General features: G+C 43.1%; 1 protein-coding gene across 2 annotated transcripts in view; it reads right to left on the reverse strand.

Moving 5' to 3' along the window:
• Positions 1–2815: 2815 nt before the first annotated feature.
• Positions 2816–17994, reverse strand: part of WNT9B (Wnt family member 9B) — a 46843-nt gene continuing 31664 nt past the window's right edge. For both annotated transcript variants that reach the window (XM_035566885.2, XM_035566886.2), the window contains exon 5: positions 2816–3356. The gene's annotated coding sequence lies outside the window, so the exon portion shown is untranslated. The remainder of the gene's footprint in view (positions 3357–17994) is intronic.

Consider the following 17994-nt stretch of genomic DNA (forward strand, 5'->3'; position numbering starts at 1 on the left):
CCTATTCCTGTTACCTCCATACACTCCAGCTAAAGAGCAGCCGAGGCCTGAAGTAGTAATTCATTACAGTGAGATAGTTTTCTCATCGGTTTAGATAGCCAATCTCTGCTTAAATATTTCTAAGTTCCCGGTTTCAAAAATATCCCAAAGCAGTAGTTCTATATCCTTGATTAGTCCTACATACATAAGTCCTTCAGTGGATTTTATTTTCCAGTTTCATGAATATCCCCCCAAAATATGTTATGAGACAAGAAAGCACAGTATCATCTGCTCTTTAATCATTTTGGCTATGTTTTTAACAGTTTACCTGACTCCCAGACCATTAACTTTGATTATGATGGTCAGAACTCCAGGTCTCAGCCCACTCTTGGAGGTCTTTGCAATTCTGCAGTATATCATGGGACATACTGCAAGCAGTCAGAGCTGCACTACTGAGGTCTGGCATGGCACTGGAGTGTTGTCCGTCTTAGCCTTTATCTGGCATTATGCAACTTCACATCCTGCCCACTTTCAGATCACACTGCAGAGACTGTGCCACACTGTCCAGCATGACACCCTGCCTCCTTTCCCTTGCCTGACTATTGTGGAGAGAAAGTGGAATGGGGAGGAGGGAAGGGAGGGGCTGAAGGATTAAACAAGACAGACCAGAAAGCCTTGAATTTTTCCCCTAGTACTCAGCCATTTAATGACTAGTTTGATGATAAGCATGAAATTAAATAGACAAGGAAAATTCTCACATGTCTAAGAAGTCAGCAAATAATTAGGCTTTGATGAGGACGTTCTGGGATACTTTCTCCTTATTTTGTGAGTCTGTTCTAATGCTGTGGCTGCCTTGTTTGTTCCTGCAGTTGAACTCTGCTGATCTCTCCTGGCCAGACCTTGAATAGATGCTAGTTCTGGACATTGGACCCATGTCTATTAATGCCCCCTTTATTCACTGAGGTGCTAGTTCTCTGGAAGAACCTTCCTCAATGTGTAAAGCTTTCTGTTCCTTTCACTTGCCATTTTCCAAGGTGCAAAAATGTTCTTCCTCTTTTAAACTTGTTATAGGTCACTTCAACCAGAGCAATATTAACATTAAAGATGTATGAAGAATTTGGTATGCACATTTATCTTCTCCTCTTGTGAGGGTAAAACCAGTAACAGCAGTGTGATGAACAGTCCAGCATCTTTGAAGCTCAAATACATTATTTTTGTACCTATGCAAGTGCTTTATTTTAACTCCAAAGGTTTTGAAAGCCAGAAAAAGAATGAATTAGCTCAAAGACTCAGACCTCAAACCATTCGCTTCAAAGGTCTGAGAAATCAAGATGAGAAAATCACTGCATAGTGTGTGAATTCCCAGTACTCTAGTCCCTGCCAACGTAGTTTTGCCAGGAAACAATCCCTTTTCTTACATGTGTAAATATAGAATCACAGAATGGTTTGAGGTGGAAGGGGGATCACTAGGTGCCATCACCTGCCATGGGCAGGGACCCCCACCACCAGCCCAGGCTGCCCCCAGCCCCATCCAGCCTGGCCTTGGGCACCTCCAGGGATGGGGTACCCACAGCTCCTCTCGGCAGCCTGGGCCAGGGCCTTACCGCCCTCATAGGAAATAAGTTCTTCCTTATATTTAATCTAAATCTCCCCTCTTTCAGTTTAAAGCCATTCCCCCTTGTCCTGTCACCACACTCCCGGAGAAGTTGTCCCTCCCCAGCTTTCTTGTACCCTTTCTTGTACCCTTTAGGTACAGGAAGGCCACCATAAGCTCTCCTCTGAGCATCCTTGTGAGTTCCTCCAGACCTGCTCCAACAGCTCCATGTCCTCTTGTTGCTGGTGTCCCCAGAGCTGAACGCAGGCTTCCAGGTGGTGTCTCATGAGAGCAGAGCAGAGGGGGACAATCCCCTCCCTCGCCCTGCTGCCCACATTGCTTTTGGTGCAGCCCGGGTTATGGCTGGCTTTCTGGGCTGCAAGTGCATGTTGCTGGTTTATGTCAAACTTCTCATCAGCCTACAACCCCAGGTCCTTCTCCTCAGGGCTGCTCACAACTGTCAGCTGTTAAGTACTCCTAAAGATATATTATGCTTTATTTTCAGGCAAATGCTGCCTCATTATGCCAACTTTCCTGGCCAAAATCACCAAATGCAAGCTAGCTCCAAACTAGAGACCAAGAAATGCCAGGTGATTTAATGCTGCCTGCAAAGTAAGGCATACTGGCTGTTTGCCAGGAGCATCTTTAAAATATTAAGATAGGAAAGAGATGATTAAATGAGGAAGAACTAGGGAGTGGGAAAGAAGTGGAAGGAAGGGAAAGACACAAGAAATCCCATTTGTAAAGCAAAAGTGGACAGCATGACTTTTGACAGAGGATTTAAAAAATAACACAAAGCAGTGTGCAGGAGAGAGGGGAGGCAAACCTGAGGCTACTGGCTTTTTCACCGTAAACTTCAGACTTGGAGAAAAGTAGGGGAACTGCCTGGCTTTGGCACATGGCATCAGAAGTCACGTGTCATGTCAGAGCCTGGAGAGCACAACCTTTGGTAAAAGTCACTGTTCCAAAAACAGCATCTCTCCAGGTTTCAAAAAATAGTTGTTGTCTTTATTCCATTCAAAATGCTCCCAGAACCCCTGAATGACAAATTTCATTGAACCCATTGAAAAAGCAGGCTGTCAGCTCACCCTGACAATCCACAATTTTAGCTTTGATCACAATATATGATGGGGGAAAAAAAAAATCCAAATCTTGAAAAATGCCCCAGGAAGGAAAGAAAACCATTTCCTACTAAGCTCTAATCTCAAATACATTTTGCTGTTTATTTTTGGAAGGAGAAGACCAGCAAACTTGACAGTGCCCATAAGGAATGTCCAGCTGCCAGCGAGCTGTTCACGGCTTTCAGCCTCCTGGAGGAGTGATGGGAGGCGGGGAGGGAGAGTCCACTTCAGGAATGCTGCTGGGGTGTTTAGGAAGGCTGAGCTGTGTTTGACAGTGTAATAGACCCCCAGAGAAGCACTGAGTCTTATGCATAGCCCGCAGCTATTCAAGAATTCAAAGCTCAAATATACACACAGAAAGGTTAGCTTTTAATGGATGGTAAATGTTTGGAGAAACCTTTGACCAGCTCTAATACTGCAGCTGACCATTCAGAAAGTCTGTAATGAATGACCACACATTAGGCTCGGCTGCTCACTTTAGTGGACAATAACTGTCAAGCCTTGCTGCTTAACCTCCAGCGAGCTCTTCTGCCTGTCATGTGGTAACTGAGCAGATACCAATGGGGGTTACACCTGGCTTTGGAGTGCACTTGTTCTGTACAATCATCAAAGTAGTCCAAAGCATGATGCTGAGCCAGAGAAGATGCCATGTCCTTGGATGCCTACAAAAAAAAAAAAATAAAAAAAAAATCTTATTTTTCAAAGGAAACAAACCTGTTTCAGCCCTGGCCACTGTGAATAGCTCCATCTGCTCCTGGAAAATTTTAGAAAGCAATCAAATATCTGGGGCTTAGGTCCTGGCTTGGCCTTTTGAGGAAGCATGAAAGGAGGCAGTTTGCTTTCCATGTTCTAAAGATATACCAGGGCTCATACTCCCCCAGGAATCTGTCACTTGAGGACTTGAAGTTCAGCATGGACACATGTGCTGATTGCCTTAAAATTTTCACTGCAGAAATTTCTGCAAGCAGTTTCTGTCAGTCTGGAAGCTCCTGGAGCTCCCAACTAAATATTGCTCACAGTAGCCATACCTCTGTGCCCTCTTCACTAGTCTTCCATGTCAGGCATTTCAGTTTTTCCCTTTTTAAAAATATAAGCACTTGCAAGAGACTTTTGACTTGCCCAAAATCATTCTAATAACCAAGGGCAAAGCCATTGATACAAAATGAGTTCTAATTCTTACTGCCAATGCCAGTCCTAACTCTTACTGTCCACAGAGCAATGCTGTCTCCATTTATAATGCCCATGTCTGGCCTGCTTTGATGACTGATAGAACAGCAGTCTCCATGACTTTTTGTCCAATGTCTTCTACTGAGAATTTCAGGAAAAAAGTATTTTACAGAAAGGAGTTAAATGAGCAACAAGTGAGTAAGAAAGAATGCACCATGTTCCATGACATTGTATCATGGATGAAACCTGGTCAAAGTGAATAAGAAACGGTAAAGGCTCCAAGCCTTGGGCCAATTCAGGCATGGATTCTGTTGTAGGCATTGTAACACCTGCTATTTTTGGAAGTAGAGAATGGTTTCAGAGGATCACGATTTAAACACAAGTGATTCTTCAAAAGATTTGCAACCTCCAAATGAAGAAATTCACAGAGATGTACATGAAGGGAAGTGCAGGAAACATCCTTCTTCCTTTTGTTATACAACTGTTACTCATTAAGCCCACTTGTCCCATAGTGCTGAAGTCCTAGGTCCCCAAATGCTCACCCCAGACCTGAAACAGGGTTATATCCCGTATATCCCTCTGAATCAGCAACCAGAAATGACTGACTGATGGGTGAACCTCTGACACAAATACTAGCTTTTCCTTGTCTCTGTGGTTAAAGTATGAGTATGTGTTTTCATGAGCCTATTGCCTATTGTCTGTTTTCCTGGGAAACTTGGAGATTCTGCAAGTTTTCTGAAGTGCCACCAAACTGCAAAACAAATCAAGAATATTGCAGCTTAATAAATATCTTGGAGTGCCTACTGTCGAGATCAAGCAACATGAGTTTGTCACTGGGCCTTACAAATGGGGTGTCACACCAGTAGCAACTGTTGTTAACCCCACCTAGATCAAGGATCCACTATGCTTCTTTTAACATCATCCTGCCCACCAGTTGCCCCACTGCCTTGAACTTCCTTAAATACCACCTCAGATGCTCTGTATGACTGTTCAGTGTGAGTAATCATCTGATGGACAGCATTCAGTATCAGATTTAAGGTTGTTCTTCCTTTTTGTAACCCAGTAGTGTTTGTCTGTACATAACAGTGGGAATAAACAGAACATTTAGCAGAAGAGGTAGGATTAGGGTCAGGGAGGTGAGCTGAAACTACCAGTAACAACAGAAGCTTTTGTTGGGTGTCTCTGCTTTGAGAACTGAGAAGGAAAATCATCATGATTGATTTACAGAGATTCCCTGAGGGATGCTTGATATAACCTGACATTTTGCATGGTTGGACAGAAACAATAAACTTGCGATTTTGCTACATTTCTTATTGGCAGGTGGTATTTTCCCTTGTGGGCCCCTGGATCAGCCCTGCAGGCTCTGCCAACCCAATCCTTGTGACTTTTAAAATTCCAGCTACAGAAATAATCTCAACTCACGTGAGAATTGAAATATTTGCTGGCATTGAAGTGCTAGAACCAAAACAAGTGATATGCAAAAGTGGACTGGAGGGGAGAAAAGAATGCTTGAAGGGTCATTCTACCAGTCACTGTAATGAACGTATGGAGCTTCTTGTTGCTTGACTTTGCTTCGTGAGTCCAACCCAGGTCAGAGTGCAGGAGGAACATGAGGTGCTGACAGGCTGAATGGCTGAATCTCAGTGCAGAGGGACAAACAAAGCCTGATGAGGGAAATTGAGGAAGAGCCACCCATTGTTATACTGTCATCCCTTAGCCTTCTCCTCACCCATTCTGTATCAGGGTCATGATTATGCCCTGCATTGCTATGGACTGGGAGAAAGCTGGCCAAGCAACAATCCTACTGCCAAAGACCAAGGGTGGTGGTGGATGCCAAGGTGAACGTGACTGAGCAGTCACTCTCTCTGCAAACAAGACAAACTGCTTGCTGGACTACATGTGAAGGAGCATGGTCAGAAAGTAGAGGGAAGTTACATTCACCCTGCTGAGTTCTGGGAAAGCTGCACCTGGAACTCTTCATCTAGTTTTGAGCCTACATTTCAAAAAGATTGTACAGAAGCTGGAGAGAGACCAGTGAAGGCAACAAAGATAATCAAGGCTGGGGCATGTGATCTGTCAGGAGTGGTAGAGGGAGCAGGACTGATACAGCAGAGAAGTGGAGAAAAGGCTTCAGCTCTTCTCTTGGTGGAAAGTAGACTGAGAAGTGTCTAACACCAGCTTGTAAGTTTTTGAAGGGCAACTACAAGGATGACAGAGCCAAACTTTTCTCAGTGGTGCCAGACAATATAGCAAGGGTCAACAAACTAGAGCTTAGGAGGTTTGGGTCAGGCATTAGAAAACACTCTGACCGCAAGAGGGTGATGCAGCCCTTGGCCAGATGTCAGGAGAGTCTTTATCCTTCAGTGTGTACAGGGTGCAGTTGTATAAAGCCCAGTTTTTCCTGCTCTAGTGCTGGGGATCATCCTGCTTCAGGGGAGGTTTGTTTGGAGACTTTCAAGCGTCCCTTCCCACCAGTACTATTGTAATTCCTCTAGTTCAGTTTCTTGAAGAGTTTTTTCCTATGGAACTTCTCCTTTTGGTTGCCACTCTTTTGTGGAGGAGGACTTGTCTTAACACTCTTGCAAGGTTTCTCCCACACACTCCACAGTCTCTGCCCTGTCACAAGTTCCAGCTAGATCTTTGTTTTGCAGCATCCTTGGCCTCCCGATAGGCTTTTTCTAGGGCTTTGACCTTGGTCCCACGCTTCTCCAATCCTGCAGCACAGCAGCCATCCCACACGAAATTTCCTGGATGTAGTCAGAACTGCAATGAACAGAATTATGTCTGCAGTAGCTAAAAGAAGGACATACTGCATGCCATGGAGCTCCATGGCTTGGGGTGTGAATCTGGCTTGGAGAAGATAATAAACTGCAGTATCAGAAGGTCAACAGAATTGTGACAGTAAAACGTGATGTAGGGGCAATGAATAAGGCAAAATTCATTGGAATGTCCATGGCAATGTCAGGACCAACAATGCTGAATGTCCAAAATACATATAAGAAACGTATAAGGCTCTAAGCTGCCCATGGAGGGTGTGGTGAGACATGGGGCAGTGACTTGAAGATTATATGAGCTGGAAGATAGCAAGATGGGACTGATGAAAAGGCCTAGAGACAAGCTGAGAGAGGTCCAACAACATGCTGCTTCTGTTCGTATGCTGATGGCATATATGACATGAAACATGCTGGCACAAAGTTAAGCCATCAGCCCTATTTGAACAGATCTGAGCTGGCACAGAAAGTTTGTTCCAAATGAATGCTTTGAGTCATGAGGCTATGGCATTTCTACAGTAGTACTAAAAGCCCTCAAGTTAGATTTAGCGTATCACTGAACTGCAGCTTTAAATCACAGTTTCCCCATGTACTCTTTCAGGAAAAAACAAGCATCAAAGGACTTTATAAGGAACTTCCCCTCCTACTCCTTTCAACTCATTTTTCAATCTGAGGAAATAGATTGTATGCTAATTTCAACTCCCTTTTCTCACTTTTCAGTTTGGTTGATGTCTTTGGATACTATTCCAGTGTCAGTGAATATGCAAATACCATTTTGTTTGGCTTGCCTTGGGACAACAAAGTCTTTGAAATGTAGATGTGGGATCTCCAATTTGTCTTCCTAAGATCCTACTTTCATTCAGCTCTTAATTTTTTATATAGTTCTGTAGGAAGGCTCTTCTCTTGTCTTGCCAACTGGCTATTCACTCTCATTTAGACAAAGTGGGATATATTTTATCTGGTCAGCATTTTTGTTTGTGGAAGCAAACAAAAGCAAATGATATGTTTTGAAAAATTCTCATCACGTCTAAGCAGCAAGATAGCTGACTATTTCTTCCCAAAATGAAATCAAGCCTGCATAATATACATACCCAAGATATGGACAATGAGGGCTCTCCCTATACACACTGCTTGCTGGTTTAGATATGAGGACACAAGACTATCAAATCTGAATCAAGTCCATTTGGCCCAGTGCTGTTTCCCTGGCAGTGATCAGTAGAAAACTCTAAGGAATGTGGACAAGAACAGGATAAGTAGAGAACAAAGCCCAGGCAATGAAGCACCAGGGCACTTGCATAGCAGGTGGTACCTGGGATCCTGGAACCTCCATAAATGCAGTGAATCTGGATTTGAGAAAGGACCAACACAGAAAAGGGCTATCCATGTATCAGCAGAGATCTACCTGTCCCTCACTAGAGGACCCAGTCCCTCCTGACATACCCAAGTAGAAATACTGGCAGTCCCAGTGTTATGAACCAAAAATGTCTAGGTGTATGATGTATCCTGTGGTGCAAAATCCTTTCACACTATAAGAGTGGATATGGTCCTCTTTGAGTCAACACAATGACTGCTTGCTGATTGCTCTGAGATCCAATTTCCTGTTGACATATCATAAGCCCCCACATCCTTTATGTGGTTGTTTCAAGAAAGGACTGTCTAGCTGTGCTGGCCTTGCCACCCCTTATAGAGACACTTCTCCTGGTAAAGTACCTCAATCTAGTGTAAGTTTGTGATGAGGAGCTAACCTTGCAGCTTCCACCTCCAGAACCAAACTAGTATCCCATGAAATTTCATTCCAATGCCTTGATTTCCTTAGGGCTGATTTAAACCCTGTTTAACCAAGACTTTGTGGAATACCTGGGGAAATGTCTGAACAGGTGGTTTTATACGCTTATATATATCAGCTCAGGATCTAATATTTTTCATTCTAGTAAAGGATAGAAATTTGTACCTGGCTGTGAATTATGAAACTTCATTTAAGATTATTATATGCAATGGATAAACCTTGACCCTCTATGAAGAACAGAGAACAGTTAGAAATACCACTGAATTATTTGCCAAATTAGATTCCTCAAGCAGTGAAGGAAAGAGATAGTCTAGTGTCTTCACAGAGCACCAAATATCCATAAGGCATTTTCAGTTTACAAGTCCAGATCTGGGCCAGGTCCACTCATCCCTAGTCTGTACCTGGATCAACTTCACTTTGGTTTATCAGCAAGCCATCAAACATAGTAAATCAGAGGCTTTTTCCTGAAAGCACAAATGTTTTGTACTGTGCTAATAACCAAGTCCATAACCTTCAGCCATGGGTGGAAATACTGAAAAGGTTTTGGTGGCTTTCCACCTCAGTGGAAAAAATTGCCACATTCTGTTGCAATTGGCCAAAATTTACTGTGTATTAATGAGCCAAAGGAGACATAACTGTTGGGAAGATTTATACTGTATCATTACTCTCCTCTGATTGAGTACTTTCCTCTCATGAAAAGCCTTTCTGGTTGACTTGCAACTTCCACTGACCCAGGACTGTCATACTGCTTGCTCTGGATCTATAACTGCAGCATGGTGGTTGCTCAATTTACTACATACTTACTGCATCTCCACTTTGTCCCTCTCCATAGCCACGGTAACCACAGAAAATATTTAATTTAGTTCTTAACATCAACTTCCATTGGCAGTTTCATCCCAGATACCCATGCCTGATCTTCTGACTAAAGGGATCTATTTTTTCTCTTTATTTAAGAAGTTTCAGTCACCCCAGAGATGGACCTTTGATCCAGGGTAACTCTTATGTTCTTTTGGCTGCTTTGCTACTCACAAGACTCATACTGACAAGTACACATGCAGCACATGTCCAGTCCCTGGGACAAAATTTTACTGCATTTCATCCCATTTAGAGAAAACTATTGGATCAGGTTAATTGAATTTAGAAGAATATCACATTAAATTCTCAGCTAAGTAATACTAGCTAAATTTTCTTATAACTCTAGATTCCTTTGTGTAGCAAACCACATTTTTATCTCAAACATAATTTTCACCTGTGGGTTCAAATGTTCCTACAGCAGCTCTTTTTTTTCTTTTTTTTGGCTTCTGCATATGTGGTACAATGTTTTAAGAGGCCAGGGAGGGGAGGAGGTGGGGGGAATTTAAGACATGGGTCAAGAAGAACTGCAAAAAATACATAGATAAAGGTCCACAGGATGCATTTACCAGTTATGGCTTAGCAGCCAGAACTAAAGTTCACCCACACAGTGCTCTCCACCATGTTGGTCTATCATCATAAAATCTTAGCTTAAAGAAAAAGCTCATCCCGTCTTGTTACTCCATGAAGATATACCTAACTTACAGTGTCTTGTTAAAAGCTCGCATGATAAGCTTCTGTCCACACGCCCAGACCACTGACAGATCAGGCCCTGGAAGAAATTTTTGACTGACCCTAAAAAAAAATCTGATACAAATTATAATCTGTACTTGACAGGGACATAAGAGCTAAGAATCTCAAAAGCAGTTTTACAAGACCCTATGAAATATCCAGGAAACGTCTGTGATGAAGAAATTTCTTCACCTGTGTTGCAGAGGAGCCCACTCGGAGCAGACCAAGCAGAACCAGTGGAGGTCCTGTGGGCTCACCTATACTGGGACAAATTTACCCTTCCTGCAACTTTGTCTCCATGCTTGATTAGCAAACACCTGCTGCTATTCTCAATAAGCTACTGGAAAGCTGCAATATATTTTATGGTTTGACTCTTGGCTTTTAACTCCACTCACTGATTCCTGTCCTGACTTAATTCATGGATTCAGCACAGTCCCCATAATCTGCCTATGACCCTCATTCCCAAAAGAGAGACAGGATTTTTATCTCTTTTGCCTAATAAATTACCTCACGCTATCCTACTTTGTAAGTAACACAGTCTTCACATATGCTGTATTTGGAATTGCACTTGATTCAACACCTTGAATTGCACATTGCACAGTTTGTTCAGCACTACCAGAATTCCTCTCATGAGTCTAGTTAGAAGTTTAAAAAAGGACCCAGAAGCAGATTTCCAGCACAAGTCAGGACTGGGAAAGAAAAGCTAAAATAAGAAACAGAAAACAAAAATCTGACAAGTGAAAAGCACTTAAAAATATAGAAATGAGTACAGATTCATTTCAAAGACAATTTAGGGAAATTTCTACTGAGGCCTCATTTATTGTCTTTTAATCTCAAGATATGTTTGTTCATTGTTGTTCCAAGGTCTCCAGAATTTAAGGATGCTTGGAACGCATTTTTGAAAAGAAAATGAAACATTCTGTATTTCATAGTAAAATGGCAAAACCTCTTTAAAATATTTTCAAGAATAGAAACAGCTTTGTTAAAAGAATGAACTGCCAGTGCAATGAAGGGTGAAATGCAATAGGAAACTAACTTCATAAAAGGATAATACCAGTAAATGAATAACACTTCCCTTGTATCACAAAAATAATAATAAATAAATAAATACATAATGCTCAGTTCATAATAACAGCAACTGCAGCCCATGTTCTGAATTGTTTTTCTGGCAATGGTCAACCTGGAGGCTGCCGAGGAGAAACCTTACAGCACAGCCTAGCTGAAGAGGATGAAGTCCCAAGATCAGAAGAAATCCTACATGATCAGCACAGGTGAAAATTGCTTCAATTCATGTTACCTAATGCAGTTACAAATGCTACCCTCAGTCAGCAACAGGAGGAAGAGATATGCACATGAGTGTCCAGGGCCTGAGACCGGGCGGCTGGCATTCATCTTAGTTCTGGAGCTGGAAAATGAGATGTCAAGTGTAAGTCAGTGGCCTTTGGCTCTGTTCATACTCAGAGAAGAAAAAATGCCTGGGGCAATTCATTTGGCTCTTTGTAGAGGCCATTTATCATTCGAGGGTCCAGTCCTTCCATTAACAATAAAGGGAGCACAGAGTAACTGGCTTAGGTAGGGACAATGAAATACTAGTCGAAGAAGCTCTGGCAAAGAGCCCCTACTTTGTCAGGATTCATTAAAAAAGATGTTTGACCAGATGACAAGCCCTAAAACTGAGTATCCCTGAAGTGGGAAGTCTTCAATTCAGAAGGAACTGAAGCCTTCTCATTCAGAAGGAATGAGGAGTCCCGTGTTTTCTTCACGGCTGTTTTAATCACTCAGCACATTATTCTAGATTAATCTCTTCCCCAGATCTTCTTTTGCTAATTACTCAATGATGGCAGTGAATTCGAGGCTCAAAGAAAAGCTATGGCTCTGGGAAACCAAAGGGCAGGGTCTGCATGATGGCTCAGCCACCACAGCCCATACAGCTCCAGACTATATAGCTAAGGGTAAGGCATGCCATTTTCCTATTTCCCTAGAGTGCCAAGCTTTGCAGTCAGCCTCTAAAAGCACAGCTCATAGAAACCCAGGCATATATATGAACGTAATTCCATGGCCTCTGGAGTCAGAATAAACACATTAGACACTAACATGAAACACACTGATTAGCCCTGCAAAGGACACTAAGTCATCTCCAAAACTGACACCAGTGTATTCAGAGCCATTGGATAAGCTCCTCTGCCATGAAACACACCTCAAATGGAAAATATTTTCCTATTCCCATGAAAACGTTTTAACTTCAACAGGGTCAGGAGTTGCAATGTGCTGATTTTAGAGGTTGAAGGCATTAGGAATTAGTATGTCAAGCAAGGTGAACATTTAGTCCTCCCACTTTAGAAGAGAGGTACAGGTCCTGCAGTAAATCTACATGACTTGGTGTTGGTAAGTGACAGACACTCAGCTGAGCCAACACTCAGGCCATGCTCGCTGTGTTCGCACTTTTGCTGAAAATGGTGAGCTAGGAAGAGGAAGGCTCTGCGCCAAGCCTTCTTAAGAAGTGGGCTTCTGTTTCAGCTTGGCCAACCACTTTAAAACTCTTCTTCTAGCTGCTAAGTTGGTGGCAGAAACAGCTGGAGCCCTTCTGAGGTCAGATAGTGGAATTTTAGCTAGAGGCATTCTTTGTCTCAACAGAGATGCCGCCAGTTTGTTCGGCTGAAAGATCTAAGGTAGGGGCCGCTGCAGCAGCAATCCACTTGCTTGGGCCAGCCACTGCCCACCCACCCTGGAATTACTCCAACACACTCACTAGACCCCCCACCTCTTGTTTAATCTTTAATGCACCTCCAATTGCCCTAGGCTGGACACCGCAGCCAGGCAGGCAAGATAGGAGTGATGATTAGCTCCCTGACCCTGTGTGCTATGCTGGGCATTGGGAAATGTATGTCTAATGGCTGACCCTCCATCGATCCCGACCGTGTCCTCCGGGCAGAAGGAATCATTAGCAGCAGCTTACGATGGAGGGGCATGCAATACCTCTCATTCTCCTGGGTGCAGGCACATGAAAAAGCCACATGCACAGCAGACCTGCCCTACCTGTTCTTGCTCCCCGACTCAATTTGGCTATTCTTAGGTATCTAGTGTAATAAGGAATGGGGGAGGGATGAATGAGCGTGTCTTTCACATAGCCCCTTCAGAGCTTGCATAGATCCTTTCCTTCCTGTGATCTCCATCTTGCACCACAGGGAACCAGCTCTTGCACTAATAGGACAACAGTCCTAACTAAACTTCACAGCCCAGACACTAACACATAACCTCAGAAATTCCAGGTGTAAATTTGGAGACAACTGCACTTCACTGCTTACCCAGTGCCTGACATCTATGCTTAGGGACTGAGAACCTAACTGTGGAAGAAGAAATCAGAAAGAAAAATCAAGAGATGAAGGAGCTTAAAAGAGAGATTAATAGTTCCATTGCTATCATGTCCATGTGGGCTTTTTTGCTACAGTACAAAAGGTTCCTAGAGGCTAGAACAAAGATAAATTCCCTTAAGTGAAATAATTTCTACAGGAGAAAGCAACTGGATGAGCAAAACTGAAAATGTGTTCTGTCCAGGTTCTATCCAAGGTCAAGACGCAAGAGCAATTACAGCCTAGAGGGTCAGCCATACAGGATTAAAAATATTAAGGTCCATCTGTGCAATTTCTGACAAGCTTACCAATCTTATTCCAAGGCTATAGTCCTCTCCTTGTATCCGAGAGCCATCTGTTAACCAGAAATTAACATCCTCAATCCCACCATTATGGGTGACAAACATTAACCGCTAGCTACTACCACACTGGAGCAACCTGATGACAACAAACCTTCTAGGTTTGTGCAGTCTCCCCACTCTCTTCCCACCCTCTGAACAGTCCACTTCTGGTTTTCATGGCTGCATCATATGAAGTTTCAGATTTGTTCAGTGGATGACTCTACTCATAAGCCTTTCTTCTCCACTGATGTTTCCTGGAGACAAACTACAAATTTACAGCAGAAGGTGCTGTGAAAAGTTCATAAATGTACATCTTTCTATTCCATACTCCAGAGTTACATCTGATTTCTATTACACATTGTCAGGGACGTAGAGACATACTCTAGGTTATAACCATTACTTCTGTCTTGGCAGTGCCTCCTCGCTTTATGCTATTAATACATTAAATAAAGACACATCTGACATGGATTTTTCAAGAAGAGATCATACCAAAGCAACTCAGCTCCACTGTGAGGGTAACAAGACTGGTAGTTAAGTGGGTTCATATGTTCTGAGTCACTGAAATCACTTGAGTCACTGAAGTAGAAAAACCTATGTTATCCCATGACAATAAGATGTATCCAGGGAGTGGTATGAAGTTTGAAGATGAAACTTTCGGCAATTCCTCAGGTTCATATGTGGTCCTGATGTTATAAGAATGTGCATTAGTCAACGGTTAGGATACTGTAATAAAGAATACTTTATCTAAATCTACAGGTGCTGGAGCATGTCCAAAGAAGGGTAACAAAGCTAGTGAAGGGTCTAGAGAACAAGTTTTATGATGAGTGGTTGAGGGAGTTGGCGTTACTTAGCCTAGAGAAAAGGAGACTCATGGGGGACCTTACCTTCTCTTACAACTACCTCAAAGGAGGTTGTTGCAAGGTGGGGGTTGGTCTCTTCTCCCAAGCAACAAGTAAAGGGACAAGAGGAAATGGCCTCATGTTGTGCCAGGGGAGGTTTAGGTTGGAGATTAGGAAAAATTTATTCACTGAAAGGGTTGTGAGGCATTTGAACAGGCTGCCTAGGGGAGTGGTTGAGTCACCACCCCTTGAGGTATTTAAAGATGTGTAGATGTGATGCTCAGGGACATGGTTTAGTGGTAGGCTTGGCAGTGCTAGGTTAATGGTTGTACTTGATGATCTTAGAGGTCTTTTCCAACGTAAATGATTCTGTGATTCTGTAATGGCAGCCAAGCAAGGTCTTCCCACGTTAATGGTGTTGTGATATAACCATGGTTTAGGATGGCCAGCACAACTCCATAAGTGTTTTCCTGGATGTGTATAATGCAGATATGGGAGTGAGGAGAAGCAAGTAGGGCAGGAAATCAGCCCTATCTAAAAGGACATTAAGGGAATACTACTTCATTGTCTATATTGCCCACCATTGTTTATATTGCCCATGTGTCCACCAGCATAGATATTTTCTTACTTTTGTTCTCCACCTGCTTACACGGTTGGTGTAACTTGCCCACTACTTTATGCTCCTTAATATGACTTTTTTCTCCACCTGTGGAGTTCACACAAGTCTCTCCCAACTTTTTCTTCTATTTTTCAGTTTGACACTTAGTTACTTTAGTCTTAAGCTCATAGAATCATAAAATACCCCAAGTCGGAAGGGACTCATCAGGATCATTGAGTCCAACTCCTGGGTCCCCAGAGGACAACTCCAAAAATCAGACCATGTGTCTGAGAGCGTTGTCCAAACACTTCTTGAACTCCGTCAGGCTTGGTGACCACTGCCCTGGGGAGCCTGTCCCAGTGCCTGACTACCCTCTCAGTGAAGAACCTTTTCCTGAAATCCATCCTGAATCTCCCCTGTCGCAGCTTCAGGCCGTTCCCTTGGGTCCTACTGCTGGTCACCAGAGAGCAGAGATCAGCGCCTACCTCTCCGCTCCCTCTCATGAGGAAGTTATAGACCACAATGAGGTCTCCCCCCAGCCTGCTCTTCTCCAGGCTGATCCAAGTGACTTCAGCCGCTCCTCATACGTCTTCCCCTCTTGATCCTTTACCATCTTTGTTACCCTCCTTTGAACATTCTCTAACAGCTTTATACCTTTCTTATACTGTGGCACCCAAAACTGCACACAGTACTCGAGGTGAGGTTGCACCAACACAGAGCAGAGCAGGACAATCACTTCCAACCAACTAGCAATGCTGTTCTTGATGCACCCAGGATACAATTGGCCCTCCTGGCCACCAAGGCACACTTCTGGCTCATGTTCAGCTTGCTGTCATCCAAAACCCCCAGATCCCTTTCTGCAGGGTTGATCTCCAGCATCTCATCCCTCAGTCTGTACCATATTCCCAAGGCTGCCCATTCCCAGGTGCACTTGCAAGAGTTCCTCCAGCAGAAGTTATTCAGGAACTCTGTGACATGGGAAGGACCAAGTCCAGTCAACCAACCACAAGAACGTTTCTTCTGTCACAAGCACAATAAGAAGCAAAGGAATCAATTTCCATAAAAACAACTTCAGTTGAGCATTCAGAGTTTTGGTGGGGTTTTGTGTGTGTGTGTGTTTCTGTTTGGTTGATTGTTTATTTGTTTTCTTTTCTTTCCCTAACAGAAGGAATAGCGAAGCCATGGAAGAAATCGCCTAAATGACTGTCGAAACTCCGTCATTGGATATTTTTTAAATGCAATATCGACAAAACTCTGTCGGGAATAGCCTAGTGATCCTACCTTCAGACAGCAATGAGCAAAATGACTCCAAAATCCTACATTGTCTTTTCTTTGTAACAGTAACTGAAGACCTACAGCTCCTATAATTCAGATTCCATGAGCTGGCAGCTCCCATCCCAGTTTGTTTGGACAATAGCTCCATTTGCTTCTAAAACTCATCTAGAATAAAGGCAGGAGATTACAGTTACAGTTCACTCAGTTCTGAACAAGACCACTCTCATCTTCACCATCCTGTGGGAATCTAGATCTCAATACTTTAAAAACCCACATAAATAGGAAGAAAAATAAAAGCATAGTGTCTGTATGTGTAGGACAAGGACATTATTGTGAAGCCAGCATGTGTCCACAGCTTCAAGCAGACACTAAACACCTATAGTTTGATTTCTCTGTCTGGATGTCTAGTGTCCAGCACTTCACTGTGGTTCAACCCACTGAATTTCTGTGTCTGAGATCATACACTCTGGTTATAAGCACTGCTAATCTGCATTTAGACATAGACAGATGTCTTTAAGACATGTCTACATGACTGTTCTTCTTAGATAAGCACAGTCAGCATCATGAAATCTCAAGTCCAATGTCTTTTTCCTGCCTTTTCAGCCAGATGCATGGCAATTCCATGTTTGCATACCCACTGTCTTTGATGTGTCAACACCTACCATAGACTTGGCTGACAACATTTTACTCTTACTCCCTTTGTTGAGAAGGTTTGATTAAAGAGCATTAGAAGATGCAGCAGTCATCTTCTCTCCATCCCAGCTGTTTTACTAACTTCACTAGGGGAAAAGGAGCTCGTGCAGAGTACATGAACGACCTGTCTGACAGCTCAAAGAGTGCTGGATGCTGGCAGCCTGAGGCTAACCATTAAGGCACTCTGCAGAGGCCACCTAAAGGAAGCAGATGGGGTGAAAATTCTGCTGTACATGAGACAAAGTGAGATACATTTATACAAAGGCAGTTCCTCCACAAGGACTGGAGTCACCAACCCTGGGAAGTGTCAGTCCCACGTTTCAAAGTATAAATGGTTATCTTTGTTCAAGCCACATGCTCATCTTATCTTTACCACATTATGTAGCTCCTATGAGAACTCCGTTACCCCATCCTGTTTACTCTCTCCCTATATTTTTGCCCTTCAATAAGTCCTGAAGAATCCAATAAAGACTTCTACAGGAATTTGTAGCAACACATTCCTTTTCCATCATCATCTGCACTTTGAGAAAAGTCCTCCTCTTATATATCTCTTCTGACAGAATATGAAACCACAAGTATTTTAAGCTGAAACAAAGAAAGTAAAGTGCTGTAATCCAAGCTGACAGGAACGTTATTAGTCAGGGAAGAAGAGGCTAAGCAGAACAGATTGCTCAGAGATCTAAGAAACAGCATCATGATGAGAGCAGACTCCCAGGTAGATCTGGGCACTGGGGATGGGCTGCAGAGCCTCTTGCCTTGAGGACACCAGATCAGTCCCCAAAGGTAACAGCAGGAACAGAGATATAGCACAAGCTGGTGTTAAACCACAGCAATTTCCAGGGTCTGCTTCAGAGCATGGTCTGAATGCCCTTGCTCTGACCAGGACACTGATGTAA

The sequence above is a fragment of the Cygnus atratus genome, chromosome 25, assembly GCF_013377495.2.
Source record: "Cygnus atratus isolate AKBS03 ecotype Queensland, Australia chromosome 25, CAtr_DNAZoo_HiC_assembly, whole genome shotgun sequence".
Taxonomy (NCBI): Eukaryota; Metazoa; Chordata; class Aves; order Anseriformes; family Anatidae; genus Cygnus; species Cygnus atratus.